The sequence below is a fragment of the Myotis myotis genome, unplaced genomic scaffold (genome assembly GCF_014108235.1).
Source record: "Myotis myotis isolate mMyoMyo1 unplaced genomic scaffold, mMyoMyo1.p scaffold_m19_p_13, whole genome shotgun sequence".
Classification (NCBI taxonomy): domain Eukaryota; kingdom Metazoa; phylum Chordata; class Mammalia; order Chiroptera; family Vespertilionidae; genus Myotis; species Myotis myotis.
This window is the reverse complement of record NW_023416317.1, coordinates 38,185,930-38,209,734: the sequence shown is the minus strand read 5'-3', so window position 1 is coordinate 38,209,734 and position 23,805 is coordinate 38,185,930.

The window sequence follows — 23,805 nt, the reverse complement described above, 5'->3', positions numbered from 1 at the left end:
AAATGTTCTTGCAGAAGTGGAAGGATGGTCGGAGAGAGATTTGAAGAAATTACTCTGCTGGCATTGACGATGGAGGAAAAAGCCAGGAGCCAAAGAATGCGGGCAGCCTCCAGAAGCTGGAAAAGGCGAGCAAATGGATCCTCCCCCAGAGCCTCTGATGAAGTCTGGCCCTGCTGACACACTGATTTTGGTGCAGTGAGTCCCATTTCAAACCCTGATCTCCAAAACCCTAAGACAATAAATTTTACATTGTTCAAAGCTGCTAAGTTTGTGGTGATTTGCTGTAGCAGCAAGAAGAAACTAATATAATATCCTATGACAAGCATTTCTATGTCTAGGTAGAGGCTTTCAAGAAACTCTTCATTCATGTGGCCAAGATATTCTGATACCATTTGTAATAGGAATACTTGGAACAATTGGATGTCTATCAATGGGGAAAGAGATAAATAATCCAATCCTCTCATGGAACACCAAATGAGTAAATCAGAAAATATATCCAAAGGGATAAATCACAAAAATGCAATGCTATGTGAAAAGGAAAAGAATTTTTCTCTGTAAATTGTAGGTACAATATGATACCACACATATCAATTCTTAAAACATTAAAAAATGGTACTTTATATGAAGGATATACATATGTGTAAAAATGGATGCTCATAATATGAAATCATGTATGGAAAGGATACATATTCAATTAAGTGTCACATCTGTAAGAAAGAAGGGGCCTGAGATTGAGGAAAGAATATCCAGACAACTCAATGGAATAAACATAAAACTAGTAAGACATGATTAATAGACATGAACAGCGAGGAGAGAAGAGTCAGCAAGACATACTTTGAAACTCAAATAAGTGAATATTTGTTGATAACTGTAAGCAATAGTGGTAATAACGAAGAAAGAAGAGCATGTTTGGGGAAAATATACTAATTTCTAATTTCAATCTCCAGAGTTTGAGTACTTTCTGTAAATTGTGTGCAGATGTGATTATATTCCCTTTGTAACAATCCTATATAATAAAAGCCTAATATGCTAAGTATCCGGTCATCAAGTAGTCCATTCAGCCAATCAAAGCGTAATATGCTAATGATATGCTAAGGCCGCTCAACTGCTCACTCTGACTTGCACTGATCACCAGGGTGCAGTCAACCAGTTGACCAGTTGCTATGACATGCACTGACCACCAGGGGGCATACACTCTGAACAGTAGGTTAGCTTGCTTCTGGGGTCCGGTTGATCAGGACTGAGCAAGATGTGTCAGACATGCCCTGGAGCTCTCCCGCGGTCCCTCCAGGGCTGGCCAACCTCCCGCATCCCTCCCCAGCCCCAATTGTGCACCGGTGGGGTCCCTCAGCCTGGCCTGTGCCCTCTCGCAATCCAGGACCCCTTAGGGGATGTCAGAGAGCGGTTTCAGCCCAATACCTCAGGCCAGGCCAAGGGGCCCTACTGGTGCACCAATTCGTGCACTGGGCCTCTAGTCATAAATAATTCATAAATAAATAGGTATGGCTGTGTTCTGGTAAAATTTGATTGACAAATACAGGCAGTAGGCTGAATTTGGCCCACAAGCTATAATAAGCTCTCTCTTGTTAGAATCGATATTTTACATTTCTTCATATAATAACAGCTGTAATTTTACTATCCTATTGGTTGAAAAAAACATACATGCACATATGGATTTGTGCCCCCCCTTCAATAATTTCATTCCTCCCCAGTGGCTGAAGGTTTAGTTTGGGGGAACCACTGTTGTGGTGGAAGTAAATTATTAAAACACAAAGTCGAACATACTGGAAAAGAGATTTGAACAAAGGTCTTTGAGAACTTACCTAGGGGAGTAATCAATAGGGTGTTGGAGAATGCTTTGGGATGGGAGTGGAGTTGTGGCTGGATAGGTGAGAGCTTGTTGAAAATTACACAAGCAAAGCCATGGAGCCCCGAAATCATGTGGTATATCAGCAAGGAAGGTGAAAAAGGGTTGTTGTTGTTATTTGGCAACAACATAGGTTATGTGAAGCTGTGGAGGATTAAAATGTTCTCAGAATGTATTTTGGAAATCAGGTATTTAAGGGCCTGAAGTGCTAAATCTAAGACCTCTGTTGCTGAAACCAGGAATTCTCACTGTCACATAAATATTATGATACTCTATTACTTTGCACCATAAGACATTTCTAAATATTCAACTTGCTGAGAAATGGTTGAAATTGCTTTAGAGCACAGTGTTCTTTTAAATATATATATATATATATATATATATATATATATATATATATATATATAGGCTTAGAATGCTGCAGAAAAAAAATGTGTTTATAAACTCTAAGACCTTTTAAGATATCAAAAGCATTTTTCAAAACTGATGGATAATAATGAAAATGACCTAGGAGATTTCTCACTTTATCTGCGAGCTTATTATTGTTTTTATTAATAGACTTTGCTGTCTCTTATCTACTCTGGTTTAAAAATGCACCAGAGGTGAAACTATTGAAGTAGCATGTAGTTTCTTTCATTGACAAGTCATCACTGTGGTCGGATAGACATAGAAAAACATCAATGGTGAGAGAGAATCACTGATTGGCTGCCTCCTGCATGCCCCCTAATGGGGATCCAGCTCACAACTTGAGCATGTGCTCTGGCTGGGAATCCAATCATGACCTCTTGGTTCATATGTGGACACCCAACCACTGAACCTCACCGGCTGGGCAGTACTAGCTTTTAATTTATAAAGACTGAAGGGAGGGAGACCCACAAATGAGCTTTTGCCCAGGGAGAAGGGACAACATAATTAAATTTTTAAGCATTATGTATATAATTCTGTTATAAAGGCAATACATATCCTCAACTAATAGACAAGTATATATTGAGAGTCTACAATGTAAAAGACTCTGTAATAGGCATGTGGAATCGTCCACGGGTGGGCAGAATTCTAACATAGCCATCAAGAGTACTGCTTCCAGGTACACATGTTTTATGGAGTCCTTTTCCCTGGATGTGGTCACAATATGTAGAAATGATGGTATATCAGTTCAGGGATTTTTGCAGGTGTAATGATATTACTAATCAGTTGACTTTGAGTTAACCAAAGTTAACTCACTAGGCCAATAGGAAAATGGGATGGAAATGATAGAGGAATGCTTTATGGTCATAGAAATGGCACAAGGTGTACCAAACCTAGGTAAGGGAGATAAAAGGAGAGTTCATGCAGAAGAAAACAGGTTCAAATTCATGGGATTCCCAAGGGGCTTTGGAAACATTAGCAGCAGGTTTCGTTTTAAAGTTTTTGAGAGTGATTCTGGAAATAAAACAAATGCCTGTGTACTTTAATAATGATTAAAAAGCTCATTTAGTCCAATTTTGTTCACCTGACTTCACCAGAGCCAACAGCCTCCATATATATATATACAGTGGTAGAGCAGTCCCCCCTTATCAGTGGGGGATGTGTTCCAAGACCCCCAGTGGCTTGCCTGACCTCACAGACAGTACTGAACCCCATATGTATTAATTATGGTTTTTCTATACATACATACCTATTGTGAAGTTTAATTTCTAAATTAGGCACAGTAGGAGATTAACAATAAATAGTTAATAATAAAATAGAAGCACTTTGAGGTTTCTCTTTGGCATATCTCAATTGCCAGCATCACTACCCTTGTGCTTTCAGGACATTATTAAATAAAATAAGGGTTATGGGAACACAAGCACTGCGATGCCATGACCGTTGGTCTGATAACCCAGACAGCCACTAAGTGAGTAATAGTCAGGGAGTGTACACAGCGTGGACACGCTGGACAAAGGGATGATTCAAACTTGGAGGGGAGAGAGCAGGAGAGCTTGAGATTCATTACGCTACTCAGAATAGCATGCAATTTAAAACTTACAAACTGTTTATTTCTGGAACTTCCCATTAAATATTTTCAGATCAGGGTTGACCGCAGTAACCAACATCTCAGAAAGTGAAACTGTGTCTGTGTACTTGCCCTGTCTCTAACATAATGTGCTTGCTTTCACCTGTGTACCCTTGCAAACACTGCTTTAGCTTACTGTTAGTCTTCGCCGGTTGGGCTGATCTGCCTCTTAGCCTGTATTTACAAGGAGCTTCCATAGCTCAAAGTGAATATCTCCGTCATAGCATTGATCACTCTATTTTGTGATTATCTGTTACTTCAGTTGTCTCCCTCACTCTACTATGCCGCTTTGAGTTTATAAAGCAGGTCTTTAATCTCTGGACCCTTACTTAGCCTATCAAACACCTGACACATATCATTTGAACAAGATCTGCTTTTCTGAATGAATTGGTGTGACCAAACATCCATTTGTAAAAACACCGTTTCCCATTCTGTCTGTGTCTCCTTCCCTAGAGTTAAAAACACACAGATATTTTATGAAGACCTCGAAGGAAGCAGGTGGTGCAATCCAGTAGACGTTTTGAGAATAATGAACTCAGTACCACAGGGAAGTGTCATAATTGAAAGGAAGGTCAAGTTGCTGTGACTAAAGAAAATTAAAACAGAAAAAATGTTGCAAAGGCTACAGTAAAAGATTTGCCAGACATGCTGCATCAGGATTTCACCTCTTCCCCCTCATTTTTTTTTTTTGTAGTTTCTCTAGTATGTGAAGTATCAAGCCTAAAGTACTGAGAATGGTGCATGGAAACTTCAGCAGATCTTTCTATTTAATCCTGTTGCCAGAACAGACTCTCTTTTGAAATATGACAATACCCTCTGATCTCTTTTCCCTGGTTCTTCATTATGGAGTACAGTTTCAGAATAGGATGTCTCTCTTTTAGTAGCACATCTGTTCCGACTTCATTGTCTTCACTTGAAACCATAATTTCCTCTTTGGGGATGTACAATTGGTGGCAAGTAGAGATGATTATGATGTAGTAAACAGAAACGATGGCTTCAGGTGGGTAATAATAGTTAAGAAATCAAGGTTTTCCCTTCCAAGTAAATTCCTCTGCAGATTCAAATGAGGAAAAAGGAAACCAAAGTATGTGCAATGCCTGAGCAGAATGGCCCCACAATGGAATGGCTTCTCTTAGTCAGCTCATCTCTGATTTGAGGGTGTCTAGTTCTTATAGCTCGTGTCACAGCTGTTGTAGCTAAATACATCTATATTGCCACATATACATATAATGTGTGTGTGCATTTTAAATCACTTTCACTTTCTTATTTGATAATATAAGGAGTAGAAACTTTCTTTGGAACAGAGTTGGATTGACTCCTGGATGAAACACTTTGTTTTGTTACTTGCATATCTCTTAACCACTTTGAGCCTTAAGGCCTATTTCAGTAAAAAAAAAACAAAAACAAAAACTCTGGATGAAAATAGCACCTTCTTTGTTTTGAAAATTTTAGATAATGTTTTTCAAATGCATGGGCCGGATGAGTCTGATCATGAAAATGCTCAATACATGGCATTTGTTGTTTTTGTTATGTGTGAAAAATCACCTCAAACCTCATATGATGGCTCTAGTATCTTAGCTTCTAATATTTAGCATTGTTTCTGCCGCTGTTTGTCTCAGGCCCCAGGGCTTGCTTCTGAGTCCACATTTTGCCTTTCATCCCAGGTAATCTACCTTCTATTTTCTTACCTGCTTATAACTCTCTGCCTAAACATTGGTTTCTATCAGCTGAATTTGTACAAAGTAGCATTTTGAAAAAAACTGATGGGCCTCTCATTCAATAAAAATTCTTATGGAGCTTTAATTTTGACTAACTTTATAAATACATATTGTAAATATATAAATGTTTAATACATAAAACTTAACATATAATTATGTCTCTTAATATACACCGAGTGGCCAGATTATTATGACCACCTGACGTTTGTAGGCAAATTAGCTATAATTTCGCGCTGAAGTTGCTAGAGGGCCAGACCATTAAAAATGTCTGAATAGCACAACGTACCTTAGTATCGTTGCTGATCAAATTCATCCTATCATGTTGATGACGTATCCCAATGGAGATGGCTTCTTCCAATAAGACAATGCGCCATGCCACGGTGCTCATATTGTGCAGGAGTGGTTTCAAGAACATGAGGGAGACTTTACCTTGCTTAGGTGGCCCCCACAATCACCAGATCTCAATCCAATTGAGCATTTGTGGGACAAAGTTAAAAGAGCCATCAGGCAGCTGGTTCCACAACCATTCAATCTCACAGAACTGGACAGTGCTATTCATCAGGCATGGTGTCAGAGTCCTCGCATCACCTTTCAACATCTCGTGGAGTCAATGTCAAGAAGAATCGCCGCAGTATTGAAGGCAAAAGGTGGCCCAACGAAGTGCTGATGGGGTGGTCATAATAATCTGGCCAGTCATAATAAACTGGCCACTCAGTGTATACATATGTAAAATTAGGTATAGATTCTTTTTGCTTAAAGCTCTTTATAATTATAAATAACAAAAATTAACAAATTAATGATAAAAATTCTAACAATTAAAAATATATGTATTATTTTTACTTCTAAACCCCACACATTGATCTTAGGAAAATGGAATTATGGACATTTACTCTTTTGTATCTGGCTTCTTTTGATGAACATTAGGTTTGTGAGATTTAGCCATTTTCTCCCCAGGGTGAATAAATTCTGACCATTCTGTCTTCTTGTGTGTTATGAGCCCAAAACTTAACTTCTCAGAAAGGGATCTGTTATAGGGCATTGTGGAGGGTGTGATATTGCACCATGGACAGTCCTCTTTAGAAATGAAGGACGTATTCTCCCAGCTGTGGAGATTGCTGTTAATAGAAAACCCTTGCGGACAGACCCTATGGGGACTGCTTAGCTGAATAAAGCTGCCCTCTCTCTAATAGCAGTAGTCTGTAGACAGCCCGCATAACAATGAGCAATGGGTTGAAAATAAGATTAAAAATGATTTTCCAATTTGCATACCGGTTCTTTTTTTAGTGAGCAAATAAATTATGATGAACTCGGTGTCTTGACTGTTGTTAACTTTCACTGGTTTTAATTTTGCTTTTGTTGGTATGTTTATACTGAACAATGGGGATATGGGGATATGTGGAGACATTTATTTGACTGTCCTTCAAATTAGGAAAATTATACAATTGACTAGGACAGTGATGTTCAACTGGTGTGCCAAGGCACACTGGTGTGCTGCAAGAATTTTTAAAACATGCAATACCTGACTGTTTAGTCAGGGGCACTGACTTCTTTTCCCTTAGATTGTCAAATAAAAAAAAAAACGACAACGGCCAACACAGCAGTAGCCATCTTGTATGAATGAATCAAAATTATACCTATTTTTTTGTCAGATCGGCAGAAAACAATTTTTTTTTATTTGTGCTACAGAATTTTAGTAATTAGTTTATGTGTGCCATGAGATGAAAGTGTTGAAAACCGCTGGACCAGGAGTTTACATACATTATTGCAAGGCTATCCTATAGCTTTCTTTCTATTTTCCCTGCTAACAAGTCTTCAAAGTTCTTCAAAAAATGAAACAAAACAAAACAAACGAAAAATAACTGCATCCAATCCATGGAATTACTAGCAAACATGCTTTATCTAAGCAAGTTCTGACTGCCTCATTCTTCCTTTCCGTCTCCTCACTTTCCAAGCTGTCCTTCTACCCAGGGATGGCCATGTCATCTGATGTTAGCTAATTGGACATAGGGGACGACTACTTGGGAAATCTAAAAATGATGTGCTTCTCAGCAAAGGGAAAGCTCCATTTCCGCCTGCCTGCCCAACTTCCTGTTTGCAATGTGATTTGTTAGGCCCTGCTTGCTGGGAGCTGGAGCTACCATTTTGCGACCATGAGGTAAGGACTAGAGATAAACACTCACATCCCTGATAGAACCGAGACGCTCTTATGAGAAAGAGAGAGAGGCATACTTCCATCAGTTGTACATAACTTCACATTTTTTAAGTCACTTTTTGTGCAGTGTTCTGTTTACCTACAGCTTAAAACTTTCCTAGTAGAATCAAAGATCCTTGACTCATAAGCTGTGGTTTCCATTGTGTGAAGTGCATGAGCTGGGAGGCTGGGTAGTAGCTTGCCTCTATGGTGCAGCCTTTTCATGCGTCTCCATTGAAGAGAACATCAGATCACAGTGGAAAGACTTGCTAAGCAGCATAGCTAAAATCTAGAAAGCAGCAGGGACCTAAAAGATCCACAGAAGCCTATTTTTAAATTCTGCTTCTCTAACGTGAATCTATTAAAGTTGCTGAAGTATTTTTTTACAGATGATATTTGGGCTGGCATTTCTGTAAGTGGAAGAGATTATCTTTTGCTTACAATTTGACACTTCTAACTAACTGTAGATCACGGCCGTTTAGAAGCTTAACCCCGTTAAAGTTAGGCTTTCTTCCAGTATTTGCCAAAATCCCTTTAGCAGGCTGATAAAAATAGCAGCAGCAAAGCAATTAGTTTTAATCCCAAACATCTGCAGTCCAAAATATGCTCTCTTCTATTTTAGTTACACATGACTCCAAATTCGCATTTAAGGTCCTGATGAAGTGGGGGGAAAAAATGGAAGATACTTAAAATAATATGCATTGAAATTCAACGCTAACTACTATCCATACCTCACAGCAAATATTGGCCATCAATGTCAGTAAAACTTAGTGAAATAACGTTATTGTGGTGTCGATTTATTGGCACAAAATAACTAAAAATTAGATTTTAGTTCAACTCAGGAAACATTTCACAAATTCCTACCAGTCCTGAGAGCTCTGAAAAGTTGGGGACAAAGAAAATATGGTACAGTCCCTGCCCTCGGATATCTCATAGTCTAAAGGCAGGCTGCAATCTCTTTTCTTCACTCTCACATCCACTGACTTTTCATGGATTTAAAATATTATAGACCTTAGCATTTGAAGAAAACTATGGCAAGACATGTGACATGCTCTCAATGGTAATTAGTCTCTAAATAGTCATTTATTTTGTGGGGTACTATTAAATAAGTAAATAATCCATAGGAAGTTGGTAAACTTCCAAAGCAGAAAGTGGAGAAATTTCTGACCTGAGCCCGTGGGATACAATCTAAATTAATAACAAGGCAGTGTAAGTTTTGTTATAGCACACAATTAAAATTTTGCAAATATTTAAAATATTTTCTCTGGCTAAATATAAACAGAATCTTATCCCTCTGCCCAATCAAATGAAACAGTTTTTGGCCCGGTCAGTCAGTGTGGCTCAGTGGTTGATCATCGACCTATGAACCAGGAGGTCATGGTTTAATTCCTGGTCGGACCACATGCCCCAGTTTCGGGCTGGATCCCCAGTAGGAGGAGTGCAGGAGGCAGCTGATCCAATTCTCTCTCTCTCTCTCTCTCTCTCTTTCTCTCTCTCTCTCTCTCTCTCTCTCTCCTTCTTCCTTCCTCTCTGAAATCAATAAAATAAAAATAAAAAAGAAACAGCTTTTGATTGCCAGGTAACTTTCAGCAAGTAGCTTTTTGTAATCAAGGGAACTATTCTGTTGCACTAATTGTGTTAATACTGTTTCAAGGTTACTGGGCTTTTTGGGGGGATCGTCCTTGTCCCAGTTATGAAGAAGCTTGCACAGGTGCATGCGCCCTCGCTGCCCTCCCCATCAAAAAAGGAAGCAGCCCCCAGTCCTCTGTTTCATAAAGGTCAATAACGACTCCCACGTGACAGTTCTGGGTCTCTGGAAAACAGCTATCAAAAATAAAAATTAAAAAAAGGAAGTGCAATGGAGTATTAGAGGTAATCCGAGAGAGAGAGAGAGAGAGAGAGGAAGCAAAAGTAGGCAGGGAAAGACTTCACACTGTGAGGCTGGTCTCACAGAGGTGAAAGAAAGGGGAAGGGAGCTGGGTTGAACGGGAAGACCCTCAGATGGCTGTGCAGCTCTGAGAGTCTCAGCCAGCCCACAAAAATTGCCCATAAGGAAGAGCCAAATGACCAGATATGGTGAGCTCTCGAATCCCAGCCATGCTCAGTCTTTGGCTAGAGGCTGTCCAGAAAGTGTGTGGCCTTGACCTGAAAGCTGAGAGGACCTTGAAGTGCTGGGGCTCCAGCTAACTGCACCCCTTGCAGCACACTGTTTCAAAAGGAGATATGAGCAGCTCGCCACCCTGTACTAGTGAACTGGGAATGATTTTTAACCTTTTTCTTCGGGTACTTGGCAGGTTCCTCCTAGAGCACTATGTCGACATAAATTCATTCAATTCACAAAAACAGATCCAGAGACAGAGAAGCATCGATCAGACCATCAAACCTCAGATGGAAGGTAGGGAAGGGTGAGGGTAAGAGGGAGAGATCAACCAAAGGACTTATATGCAAGCATGTAGGCCTAAGCAATGGACACAGATAACAGGGGGTTGAGGGCATGAGTGGGGGCGGGAGGAATGGGGGTAACATGGGGATAAGGACACATATGTAATAACTTAATCAATAAAAATATTTTAAAAAATTCATTCAATTCAATGTATTTCATTTAATGCAATTCTCCAAATGCTGCCTTAGTGAACTGGCATCCCTGCTTTTTAGGACAACCTTCTCTCACAGTCAGCACCACTCACCAGCTGAGGCTGCCATTTTATTTCAGGAATACACTTGGGAATAAAAAATCTTAAATGCAAAATATCGAGCTGAGATCCAACCGTGTAACTGAGGACCTAAAGTGGAACTAGAGTCCCGAGCAATATCACCAGGACACGGTGACATTGTTTACTTTCCCCCCATCTCCCTCTCGGATCTTCTACTCTCCATGTTTGTGTGAGTTACTTCACTAAGTTGGACACCTTTCAAACCTTAAGGCCTGAGATGAGAGAGAGGATTGGATGTGGAGCAGACAGCCCCAAGATATAAAATGCGCTCTATACTGAGTCACGGGACAGTATTTAGATGGTATTCAACAAGTTTTATATGCTCACCATATTCTCTTTATGATTTTATCTATTTGATACTATCCTATATAATAATCCTGTATAATAAAAGGGTAATATGCATATTGACCCCAAGGGTGGAATGACCAGTCGCTATGATATGCACTGACCACCAGGGGGCAGACGCTCAATGCAGGAGCTGCCCCCTAGTGGTCAGTGTATTTCCACAGGGGGAGCGCCACTCAGCCAGAAGCCGGCTCATGGCTGGCCAGTGCAGTGGTGGGAGCCTCTCCCGCCTCCACAGCAGCACTAAGGATGTTTGAATGACGGCGTAGGCCCGCTCCCCAACGGTAGCGGGCCTAAGCCGTCATTCAGACATCCCCTGAGGGGTCCCGGACTGTGTGAGGGCATGAATTTTCATGCACTGGGCCTCTAGTCATACTATAAAATTAAGTTGTTACATCTCCTTCAATTTTTTTCTTATGATTACCTTCAGTTTAAAATCAAGCAAGTCAGACTAAGAAAAATTCAATTTCTTAGATGTCCTCTTAATTCAAAACCAAAGCACAAAAGAAAAAACTTGAAAGTATGAACGAAACTTAAAAATGCTATTCCATAATCACATGTCAATTGGTATTCAGTGTGGTATGAAGCGAATAATTAGATATCTATTTGAAAAGGCAGCTACTGTTATGCCATTTAATTTAGAAATAATAAGGATTATCAATTTTTATATGTTAAGAAGTGAGCTGTCAATAACTGTAGCAAAAAAGAAAATGTCTTTGTAGGTTTGATAATTTTATAACAATTATAGGTATCTATGATATCAGAAATAATGTTACAGTGATCTCTAAGAGCAAAGTTTGGGCTACATATTAAAATGACCCATATAGTTTTATTTTAAAAATAAGAAAGTGCATTAGTTATATACTGTTGCATAACAAATTACCACAAACTCAGCAACTTATAACAATACACATATATTATTTATTAACTGACAGTTTCCATGAGTCAAGAGCGTTGGCACAGTTTAGCTGAATACTCTGCTCAGGGTCTCACAACTGAAGCAGGACAGGTTGCATTCTGATCTCGAAACTCAGCTAGGGAAGAATCTACTTCCCAGCCCAATGCACGCTGCTGGCAGAATTTGTTTCCCCTCAGTTCTATGACTTGGAGGGTCTCAGCTTTTTGCTGCCTGTCAGTTGGAGGTTTCCTTGAGGTCCTAGCGCACATCACACATTGTTCCTACTGGCTGCCCACAGTTCTTTGCCCCATGGTCTTCTCTAACATGGCTATTTATTTCATGAAAACTCCAAGGAGAATCTCTAGCTCCAATTTGCTAGCAAGACACAATCTTTTGTAGCATAATGTCATCACAGGAGCGACACCCTATCACCTGAGCTGCATTACCTAAATTAATTACATAAGTGACATACCATATTCCATTGGTCAGAAGCAAGTCACAGGTTTCACCCACACTCCTGGTGAGGGGAAGACACGAAGGCATGAGCACCAGGAGAAAGGAATCATTGGGGATCATCGTAAGGTCTATGCCACAAAAAGTTTCCTTTTTGATTGGGGGGGCATTGGACTGTAAATGAAATGAACACACATGGGCAATATAAAAATGTATTTAGTTAGTGGGTAGAGTTGTAGCCCATTATGGCTTGTTAGCTATTTAAACTTAATTGGCAGTTCTTCACCATTGAATTTTAAAAGCATTAATATTTTCAAACCTTTATGTAGTTAACATGTACATCATAAATTATAGTGATTAACTGAACATTCTGAACCCACCATCCAACTTGACAAAAAATATTACCAAATGCCAGTAAAAGTCTGTTGTGCTGCTATTACCTACATTTCCCAAGAGGTAATCTCTATCTTAAGTTTTATATTTGTCATTTTACAACTTCTTTAAGTACTTTTACCACATGTGTATTTCTAAATCATTTATTGCTTATATTTACTTATCTTGGAGCTTTACAAAAATTGTATCATACTGTATGTATAATATAATATATACTCTATGTCTATATATAATATATAGAGTATGAAACAATTTGTGTTTCATATATAGTATGATACAATATTGCACATGTGTACACAAACACAGACACATACAAAGATTTATTTATCCAGCCATATATCTATAGTTTTGCTTGAATTGATTCTTTTTTACTCAAACTTTTTCAGTATTATCCTAGCTCAATAACTTAAGACTGGGAGAAAATCCTGTTTGTGAGCATCAAGAGTTAAACAAAAACATCAATGACAGAATTGCCTTTAATAGAAAAAAGTCAAAGCAAAGCCCGCATGCATACACACAAACTCAAAACAAAAAGACCAAAAACAAACAAACAAACAAACAAACAAACAAAAAACCCCAAAAACTGGAAGTCACTCAAATGTCTGTTTTCTCCTTCCCTTTACTTTTCAGCTTTGTTCATACTGATTTGGATTTTCAATTTTTCCTTGTTTAAAACTCATGGCATTATTATCATGTTGTCTTAATATGATTTTAGGCACAATAATACAGATTTCAAAACATGTCAGGTTTATATGAATGATTAATGGATACACAAGATATAGCATCAGGAAGAATGAAAGAACTGGTAAGAGGTAATAAAGGTATCGTAGATAAATGAGACTTGGAATAAAAATATATGGGTACACAGTCACTGACAGAGAATTTGGGGAAATTTCCTGAGTCTCACTTCCCTCATCTGGAATATGGGAATACAGTATAAATAATACCATCCATGCCTGATTCCATAGAGTTATTTTGAGAATCAAGTATATTACCATATGTCAATTAGCCCTTTAACTGTTAAGTTCTGTCTTAAAAATGGAACTCTGCGTTCTCTTTGAAGAAGGGAAGTGTTCTGATATCAAGTTAGCAGAAGCTGAGCTGAACAATGGAAAAACAACAGCCCTGGAAATTTGAGTTGGAGATATTGTAGCTCCACCAAGTTGAGAGGACATTTCAAGTTATGAGACTGCAGCTGACAACCCAGTGGACTGGATTGAAAAACAGGAAAGGAAAAGTCATTTCTGGCTGGATGGTAGGGTAATAAATTCACTCATGTTTGGAAAATAGGCCGTAGCCAGAGATACGTTTCTTCACTTGAGAAAGCCCAGAAAGGGTAAGGCCAAATTAGCAAACTTTTTGGTATGCAAATTGTGGAAACGGAGCCAAGATGGAATAAAGGGTTGAAGGATTGTAAATATCCCTCACTAGGGTGTGTGCAATATTGGAGAAGGAATGAGGCATGTAGGTTTTGTAGTCTTGCTATGAATTCCTTCTTCTCAGGAATTCATTTGCTAAGGTGATTAACAACAGTTAATTACAATGAACAAACTTTGAGATTCCAGTAATTTAACACAGGCTAGGATATCTTCTGCCATCGCTTGGCTACACTGAATAAACCACATGCACTTGAAACCACCATCGCAGTGGAAGAGAAGATCAGATGCATCATCCTAGGCCAGTGATGGCGAACCTTTTGAGCTCGGCGTGTCAGCATTTTGAAAAACCCTAACTTAACTCTGGTGCCTTGTCACATACAGAAATTTTTTGATATTTGCAACCATAGTAAAACAAAGATTTATATTTTTAATATTTATTTTATATATTTAAATGCCATTTAACAAAGAAAAATCAACCAAACAAATGAGTTCGCATGTCACCTCTGACACTTGTGTCATAGGTTCGCCATCACTAGGTCTTCGCTGTGCTATCATAGAAATGATGCACATTAGCTCTGCTCACAGTTTATTGGCTGAATCTAGTCACGTGGCCCCAATCTAATTGCAAACATGTCTGGAAGCATACATATATTTGGTGAGCATCGTTTATATGTCTAGAACTGATACATCCCTTGTGTTTCTCTCTTCAAATTCAGTGAACACATCCCAACTCTTCCACGGGAGACAACACAAAGTCCCACACATGCTAATCCTCAAAGTATAGAGTCTATGGGTGTGGAGCAGTAGTGTCTCCATCAGCAGGGGTGTCGCTCATCATCTTCTTGAGATAACAAGGCCAGTAATACTATATCGTCCAACACCACATGCTCAAACAGGATAACTACAATACACATGCTTGTGTTTTGGAAGGGGAAGGAAGAATGGGAGACATGAACCTCTACTCTGAGGACTGGGGAGGTAGTTCCCTGATTAGGCCCGGATTCTTTCCTCAGAAAAGGTATTTGTCCATTTCCCCTCAGCGTGCTCTCTTCCTCATTCATTTTCTTACTCAGCCATAAGCTGCAATGGGCTTTGTGGTGCACAAACATCTTGGAATCGCATAACCTTCTCATCTCACTTTCTGTTCTCTGAAGGTGAGAGTCCCCAGGTCTTGTTAAAAATTTAGACAACCAAAGGGAGCCTGGGACATTCAGGTGAGCTCACGAATATTTATTGAATGAATGCCTCAGGTACAAGCAATTTATGATTTAGGATAAAGTATAAAAGATGCGGTCAAATATCTATCATAGAAAGCACAACTAAGCAAATTATCATGGGCAGTCAAAGAAAAAAGGGAAATCAATCCAAATGGAACTACTGAGTTTAGTAGATTGGTCCATAATCTACTCTCGCCTGTCCACCTGTCTCTTACCTGCCCACCTGTCTCTTGCCTCTTTGCACAAATTCTGTACCAGAAAAATTGCAGTTTCCCAAAGTTACTGCTCTTTGCTATTTTATCTTTTTCTGTGACTTTTCTTTTGGTTACTTCCCCTGCTTAGAATTTTCTCTCGCATTGATTACCTGACGAATTCCTATGCATCCTGTAAAACATCTTAAGTGCAACTCCTCATTGAAACCATCTCCGATTGACCCAGAGAGATCTAACTACGTATTCCCTCCTTTGTTCCTCTATAGATTTTGCTTGCTACTGTTTTCACCCCAGGAGTTAGGCATGCATGTGGTACATCCAGGGAAGCTAGTGCTTACTCTGAAGCATTGTTCTCAGCCTTTTCTCTCTAGATATATTTTGTCTTATTTATTTTATGTGGTTATAATTTTAATTCATATACCATGGCATATTCCAGTGATCGTTTTCAATAAGCCTTTAAACTGTAAGGTTTTCATTACATAATTCTAAATGGCGACATTATATTCAACTGAGTGTCCTCTTCATACCTTTTAGGCTAAGCATAGTTGTTCCTTGTTTTTCTTTTATAAATGTCATAGCAACATGAGCTTGGGACCCCTTCATGCATCTAATCATGAATCTCATCAGCTTCTAATATTTCATAAGTGGCATGCTGGACCATGCCTTATTTTCCCACTAGTGTCACCCGACAGGAATTTCCTTCAGAAGTGTTACTAAATGGCTTCTAAGAGTTACGAATGTACTTGTCCCCAAGAAGAAGCCATGTTATCTGTTTCAATGATCAACTTCTGCATAGCAAAACACATCAAAATTTAGTGACTAAAAAGAACAGTTTTATTGTTTCTCATGTGCTATAAGCAAGGACTCCATCATCTGGGGACTTCTTTGGGCTGGAACATCTAAAACGGCTTCTTCACATGGCTGGTAGATGATGCTGTATTTTGGCTGGGCACTCAACTGAGACTGCTGACCAGAACTGACATCCATGTCCTCTCCATGTGATTGTGGCTTCTGAGCAGCAGATGGATTTTGGGAGGGAGCAAAATCCAAAAGTGAGCAAACAGAAGCTGCTAGATATTTTAAAGGCTAAACTTGCATCTGGCACATTGTGATCGCTGCCACATTCTGTTGTTTAAGTAGTCACATAGCAAAAATAAAGCCAATGGAAGGGCAAATTACCATCCTTGCTCAAAGGGGCTGTGAGAAACAATTGTTATCTTTAATCACCACATGCCTAGTCGCCAGTTATTTTGGGGTGTTAAATTCTTTTCATTTCACTTGACCTCAAAATTCTGAGAGGTATTGTAAAATACCTTCTTACTGAGTTGTTTTTCTGCCAAGTGAAACATGTCAGACATTTAGTACAACAGCTCCAAAAAAAAAATTAACCTTAAATAAATCTTGGGGGAGAAAATAATATGTTTTCTCTTGAAGCATGTGCTCCATATAATCTCCTATATATGGTCGATATATACTTTCCTGTTTTCCCTTTTCCATTTCATGGCTATCTGCTTGTGTTTGCTTCCAGGTCAAAGGTTTAAACATCTCCTATTGTCACCCTGAAAACATAACAAGAGCATCTGCCATCCCAGTACCTGTAGCTGAGTTCAACAAGCCATACTGAGATGATGGCGGACTTAGCAATTTTCTCTGCAGTTTCTCCCTATCATGTCACATCTAGAACCTAGAAACTGGTTAGGAAAAAAGAGAGTTCAGATGTGCATTTTGAACACTGAGGTATGAACACTCAAACTGCCCAGGAGGGAGAGAGTGTTTAATGAGTTGTTTGTGTTTTTCGGTTGGTTGGTTTTTTTGTTTGTTTGTGTGTGTTTTTAGTCACTCTGTTCCAGAGTCCACGAATGGTGCTCATGCTGCTCCATCTAAAAATACCAATTGTTTAAGTTTTTGGCCTCCTTAAAAAATGTAAATTTAATTGGGCTTATAGGACTTTGTAGCTCAGAGAGCTCATCACACTGGCCACTCAAGTTTTTCCATCTCCAGATTCCTGCCTCAAGTTCAGCTGAAGTTGATAACAGAAACCTATGCACTCAAGACTGAGAGAGATCTGAGAGATTCCGTGGCATTGCCCAAAGTTCACACATCAAGTTATGGCTAGAGGCTAAGACTCATTATCCACCTCTAAACTGTAACAAGTGAATCTGTATTTTTCAAAGATGCCTTTTCAGTGGAGAAAGAAGATATAAGATGAATAGCTATGTTAAAAATTTGCAGCTACACCAACCCTACGTCTTACTCTCTTAGACATTTCACTAGCAACCACTGTCTGATTCTATTTGCAAAGGATATTCTCCAAACAATGCCCTCAATTAGCCAGAGAGGAATCTCAATCACAATCCATCCTAAAACATTTAATACAAAACAATTTATTCTATTCATAAGACTGTAATCACTATCCACACATCTAGGAAAAATATTATTGAACTTCATATACATATTCGAATAACTATTAGAAATTTTCCTGCTTGGATGTCCCCCAGGCAACTCAAAATTCAGCATGTCCAAGAATGAACTGATTATCTTCCCACAAAAATTTCTGTCAAATTAATGATACCACTTTCCAACCTACCACTCAACACAGAAACTGAGGCATTTTATCTCATAACTAGAGGACCGGTACATGAATTCGTGCATGGGTGGGGTCCCTCAGCCTGGCCAGTGATCGGGGCTGATTGGGGCCATCTCGCCCAGTCCTGATCAGGGCCGATGGGGGCCGGCCAGCCAGGGAAGGACCATGAGAGGGCTCTAGGGTATGTCTGGCCCTCTTGCCCAGGTCCTATCAACCGGACCCCAGCGGCAAGGTAACCTACCAGTCAAAGCGTCTGCCCCCTTGTGGTCAGTGCGCATCATAGCGACTGGTCAGACACTTTGAATATTATGCTTTTATTATATAGGATTAATTTCCAGATTTGGGAGATCCTATCAAATAAATATATCCAAGTCCAGAATTTTCTACAGTGTGTTCTGTGAAATTCTAGTTCCACAAAATACTTTAGTAAAGAGAAAATTCTTTTACAGTGAAAAGTAAATTCTGTTACTCAATCCCCCAGTTAAGCGTTTATACTGAATATTAGCAAATCAGAACTTATTTAACTTGACTTAACCTAGTGTTTTCCCAAGTTATTTGATTCCCAAACTTTTCTTTTTACCTCCTACAAAAATTCTTCAAAGCTAACATTCCACAAAGCATACCTAACTAAATGATGCTCTACCATATCTCTGGCTGCTTATTTTATTTTCCCATCATCTTTTACCCATCTTTTTTTTTTTTTTAAATACCTTGTTGTTTGCTTGTTTTCTACATTAAAAAATTTTTTTCAAGTACAGTTTCTATTCAATATTACCTTGTATTAGTTCCATATGTACAGAATAGTGCTTAGACAATCATATACTTTACAAAGTGTCCCTCCTGATATTTCCAGTATCCAACTGGAACCATATTAGTTATTATAATATGATTGATTATATTTCCTATGCTGTACTTTACATCCCCATGACTACTTTGTAAATACCAATCTGTCTTTTTAAATCCTTTTACCTTTTTCATCAAGTCTCTCAACTTGCCTCCTCCCTGGCAACCTTCAGTCTCTTCTCTGTATTTATGAGTCTGTTTCTGTTTTGTTTGTTTGTTGATATTGTTCTTTAGATTCCACATATAAGTTAAATCATAGCCAAGCCACAGAAGTGACCCCACTGCCCATCAACAGGCAAATGGATAAAAAGAGCTGTGGTACATATATGTAATGAAATATTACTTGGCCATAATAAAGAATGAAATCTTAACATTTGTGACAGCATGGATGGACCTAAAGGGTATATTGTGCTAAGTGAAATTAATCGGTCAGAGAAAGACAAATACCATCTTAATATAAAGCCTTCTAACTAATCTTATGTCCATTCTTCTTCCCTATGTGTGTTTTGCACTACACTGTGACTGATATTTTCAAAATACAAATCTGATTCTGTTACTTTTCTGCTTTGCCCCACTCTATGGCCTCTCAATGCTTACAAGATTGTATCAATGAAGGAAATTTAGCTGCAAGTAACAGAATCCAAATTACCACTGTGAAATGTAATGGCTTACAATTTAATAGTGTGGTTAGATATAAATACCTCTGATAGTCATATGAGACACAAACATATAAATAAGACAATTAAAATTAATAAAGTGCTCTGAATGTGGCTGTGGAAAAAGTATATCCAGCTTGGGTGGACAAAGTTGGTTGCTCAGAGAAATTGGCAGATCTATAAAAATGTGTCAGTGTTTAGATAACTGGATCTTCTAGAGAGATTATATGTATATTTTATATTTTACATATAGTATATAATCAATATTACATTTATTATATTATAGATATATAATATCTATTATATAATATATATTAACAAGGTCTCTCAAGTGGAGCAATATATGCTATTTGGGAGAACAATGCTCAAATATGTTTTATTAGGGTGTTGGAGATGGAAAGAAAAAAGGAAGAGAATGGAATATGGCAAGGAGTAAGGCCAGAAAACCAGTTCGTAGCTCCATAGTAGAGCCTTCACAACAGCTAAGTGAATGATTTAGACTTGTTTCTCCATAGGAGCCTTACAAACAGTATTCTTAAGCCCAAACCCACACACTCCCTATGGGGGAAGTAACATAAGACTCTTAAACATGTTTTCTTGCAGCTCTATTTAGATTTTAGAAGAAAGAATAAATGGCTGAGGGCCAGGACCATTGCACAGGGGGCAGAAAGACCAGCTAGGTTTTGAAAAAGTCTAGGCAATTAGATTTTGAAGTAGAAAGGGACAATGGGAAAAGAATTGTGATGAACTGGCTCTATCAAAAATCAGAACCATGTATTTAGAAAACAGTTTCTTCCCTATGCTTGCTTTCCCTGTGTGCTTGGCATTTATATTTAGATATTTCTGTTTTTATGTTCATCAGTGGGTGTCAGTGGATGGGTGCTTTTGGTACAGCATTGGACAATGCAATCAAAGGCCTTAAAGTCACTTGTTTGGTAGAACAAGGTTTATTCCTGGTTCCCGTGGAGGTTATATTCACTACCACAAAAAGGGTAGAGACCAACGAGTCTTTGTAAAATTCGACACGAATTTCTGTATCAATAAAAATGCAGTCTCAAAGAACTTATTTCTTTACATTTGCTAAAGCAGCTACCTGTAGTCCTGAGCATATTGCTCACAGCTATTTGATAGTGGGAGGTAAAACCAAAGGGAAAAACAGTGTTATTTACACTCTTTTGATTCATGGGGAAAATTGTTTCTCTTTGGAGTTTAAGAAGGAAAATCACTAGGTTGTGTGGGTGTTTTTTTTTTAACCCTGTGCAGTGAATGCATATACATACACTCATGCACAGAAATGAGAAAATGCATTTTAATTCATTTATAGGTTCCACTGCAAAATATTTCATAAGACCTTCTGGGTCAAATTTGCAATGTGGGTGCCTCAGTTATTTCTGCTAAATAAAATGAAGTCAACCTGTAATTTTGCATTATAAACAGGTGATGGAGGATGCACAATTTAACATCTGCATGCACAGTAGGCAGTTGGGCCAGTACAAACAGTTGCTGTGATGTGGACAAATGAGTTTGAATCTATACACATTCTTCATGCATTATTCAGATGACTTCCTTTGTAAACTGAGGTCTTTAAATATTAACAGGAAAAAAAAAGAAAATAGTTTGATCAAGACCCTATATTTTAAGGAAGAATGTTCCTCAAAATGAAGGAGATTTGTTCATGTAACATAATGAAAATTTGGACATAGGAAACACCTGGCACACAATTTTGGCTGGTAATTAGATAACTGAATACCAATGACAGCTAGTTAATTGTCATAATCAGGGGATAATTTATTTGGAACATAATCTTATTCACGCCTTTCTCATGTACAAACGAATGTGTTGCCAGATGTGCATGAAGCATAATTTCAGTTCTGCTTTTACAATGGGATTTGACTTCCATTACTCTACCTTGGCAAGTTGTTGCTCTGTAACTGGTGGCTTGCAGAAAACAGTGATTTGGAGACAGCTTTTGAAGAGAGGCCTGTACGTGAGAATATTCAGCTAACTAAAAAAAACATTGGTGACAACATGGATGCATAATTGCATTCAACGTATCTTGAAATGAAAGCTACTTATTAACAATTACTTAAAGCTTCTAAAGGGAGATTTTTTTTTTTTTTTTAGATCTCATACATATTACGAAATTGGAAGAAAGTATACAAAACTGGAGGATGCTATTATATTCGTACATGTAAACATTTTTTTCATTGTCTTAGTAAGATTTTGATATCTGCGTACTTTAGACACAGGTCACTTTATTGCAGGTGTCTGTGCTGCTCTCCTGGGATTTCTGGATTTGAGGGAAAGAAATATACATATTCAGCCCCTACCACTGATCTATTGCATGGAGACTAGCTATCCAGCCAATTTCCCATGTCCCCTTGCCCCCACCGGCCTGGCCCTGATCAGCCCCCATCAGGGCGGGCCAGCTGGATCCCATCCATACACAAATTTGTGCACCAGGCCTCTAGTCATAGATAATCACCTAGACTTGCAACAGAATTTGTGTGAGTCATAAAAAATTTTGTTGAGTTGAGCCACTGAAATTTGGGATTTTTTGTTAGTAGAGTACAACATGACCTAACCCATCTTGTGCACAAATGTTTGGATCCCTCAGAAATACTATATACATTTACCTACTCCCCATGATACACTGCTCTTAAGAAATAACCCAAACCTCTGAAAATGTTTATACTGTCATGTGGAAGCATCAGTCAACATTAACTAAACTAAAAAAATAATGAGTGACCAATTTTATCACTGGCCCAAAATGAATTACATGTTCAGCCCTAACTGGGAAACATAGGTTTTAGCTGGACCAATTTCCTACCCCATCAAAACTGGGATTCATTTTATAAATATAAAAAGGACAATGATAGTGGGAAAATGATTTCCACCTTGCCAAAATTCCCAACCATATGAACAGAAACTGGAAAAAACTGATTCAAGGACACGGATTAATCTTTAAGCACTGGAACCAGAACCTGAATCTAAGTCACTACATCTCTCGTTTATCACCACAAGAAGATTATGGTTAAAAGAGATCAGCATTTGCCCTAGCTGGTTTGGCTCAATAGATAAAACTTCGGCCTGTGGACTGACGGGTAGCAGGTTTAATTCTGGTCAAGGGCACATGCCCAGGTTTCAGGCTCAATCCCCCATAGGGGGTGTGCAGAAAACAGCTGAGCAATGATTGTCTCTCATCATTGATGCTTCTATTTCTCTCTCTCTGTCCCTTCTTCTTGGAAATGAATCCTATATAATAAAAGCCTAATATGACTGAACAGCGGACAACCAGTCGGCAGGGGGCACGGCTGGCAAGTGGGCGGCGCCAGGCCAGCCAAGGTGGGTGCCAGTGGGCAGAGGGAAGGGGCAGCGATTAAGGGGGCAGTGGTGACCAGCGGCTGCGGGGGGGCGGTTGGGGGGTGGGGCCGGCGCCGTCCACTAAGCTGTCCATGGGTCTCCTCCCACAGTCAGATATCCCCATCTGTCAGACCTAAGCCATCAGTCGGACATCCCCTGAGGCCTCCCGGACTGTGAGAGGGCACAGGCCGGGCTGAGGGACATCCCCCCTTCCCCCAAGTGCATGAATTTTCATGCACCGGGCCTCTAGTAAAAATATAGTTTTTAAAAAAGAGAGAGATCAGCATTTGTGGCAGAGAAGGCTTGATATCCACAAAAGGTGTATGCCCTTTTTCCACTTACAAGAGCTGGTTCAAGGAAACACAGAGCATTGCCCATCCTCCTGGGCATTTAGTCTGAGTACGTGACTAGCTCTTGCCAGTGCAATGTAAGTAAAATGCTTGAGTTGCTTATGGATTTATGTACTTAGGGAATGCATTGCCTCCTCTATCCTTATTGTTTGTCTACTGAATGTCAATGCGTGAAAGAACTCTCCTGGAAACTATATATTCAAGAAGACAAGGCTTTAGTCTTCTTGGCAGCTGAATATCTGTGCCATGAAGCTGTATTGGGCCTGTTCTCTGAGAGAGAAGTAAATTTTGGATTTAGCAACTGAAATTTTAGTTTGCCTATTACCCATATTAATTAATCTAGTAGATGAATAAAGTAATAAATAAAAGGAACTAAATAACTTCTGTGGAAATCAGGCATCAGGATAATTTTGGAAGAGGAAACACTCTATACCATGAAGGCATAAGAGCTACTGCTCCTGTCCTTGTAAAGATAGGAAGAATCTTACTAAAGAGAGAAGGAAGAATGTCAGAATACATTGAGAGGCTAAAAACGCATAAAGAATTCGTTTTAAAAAAATTCACATTTCAATTAATTATGCATAGAT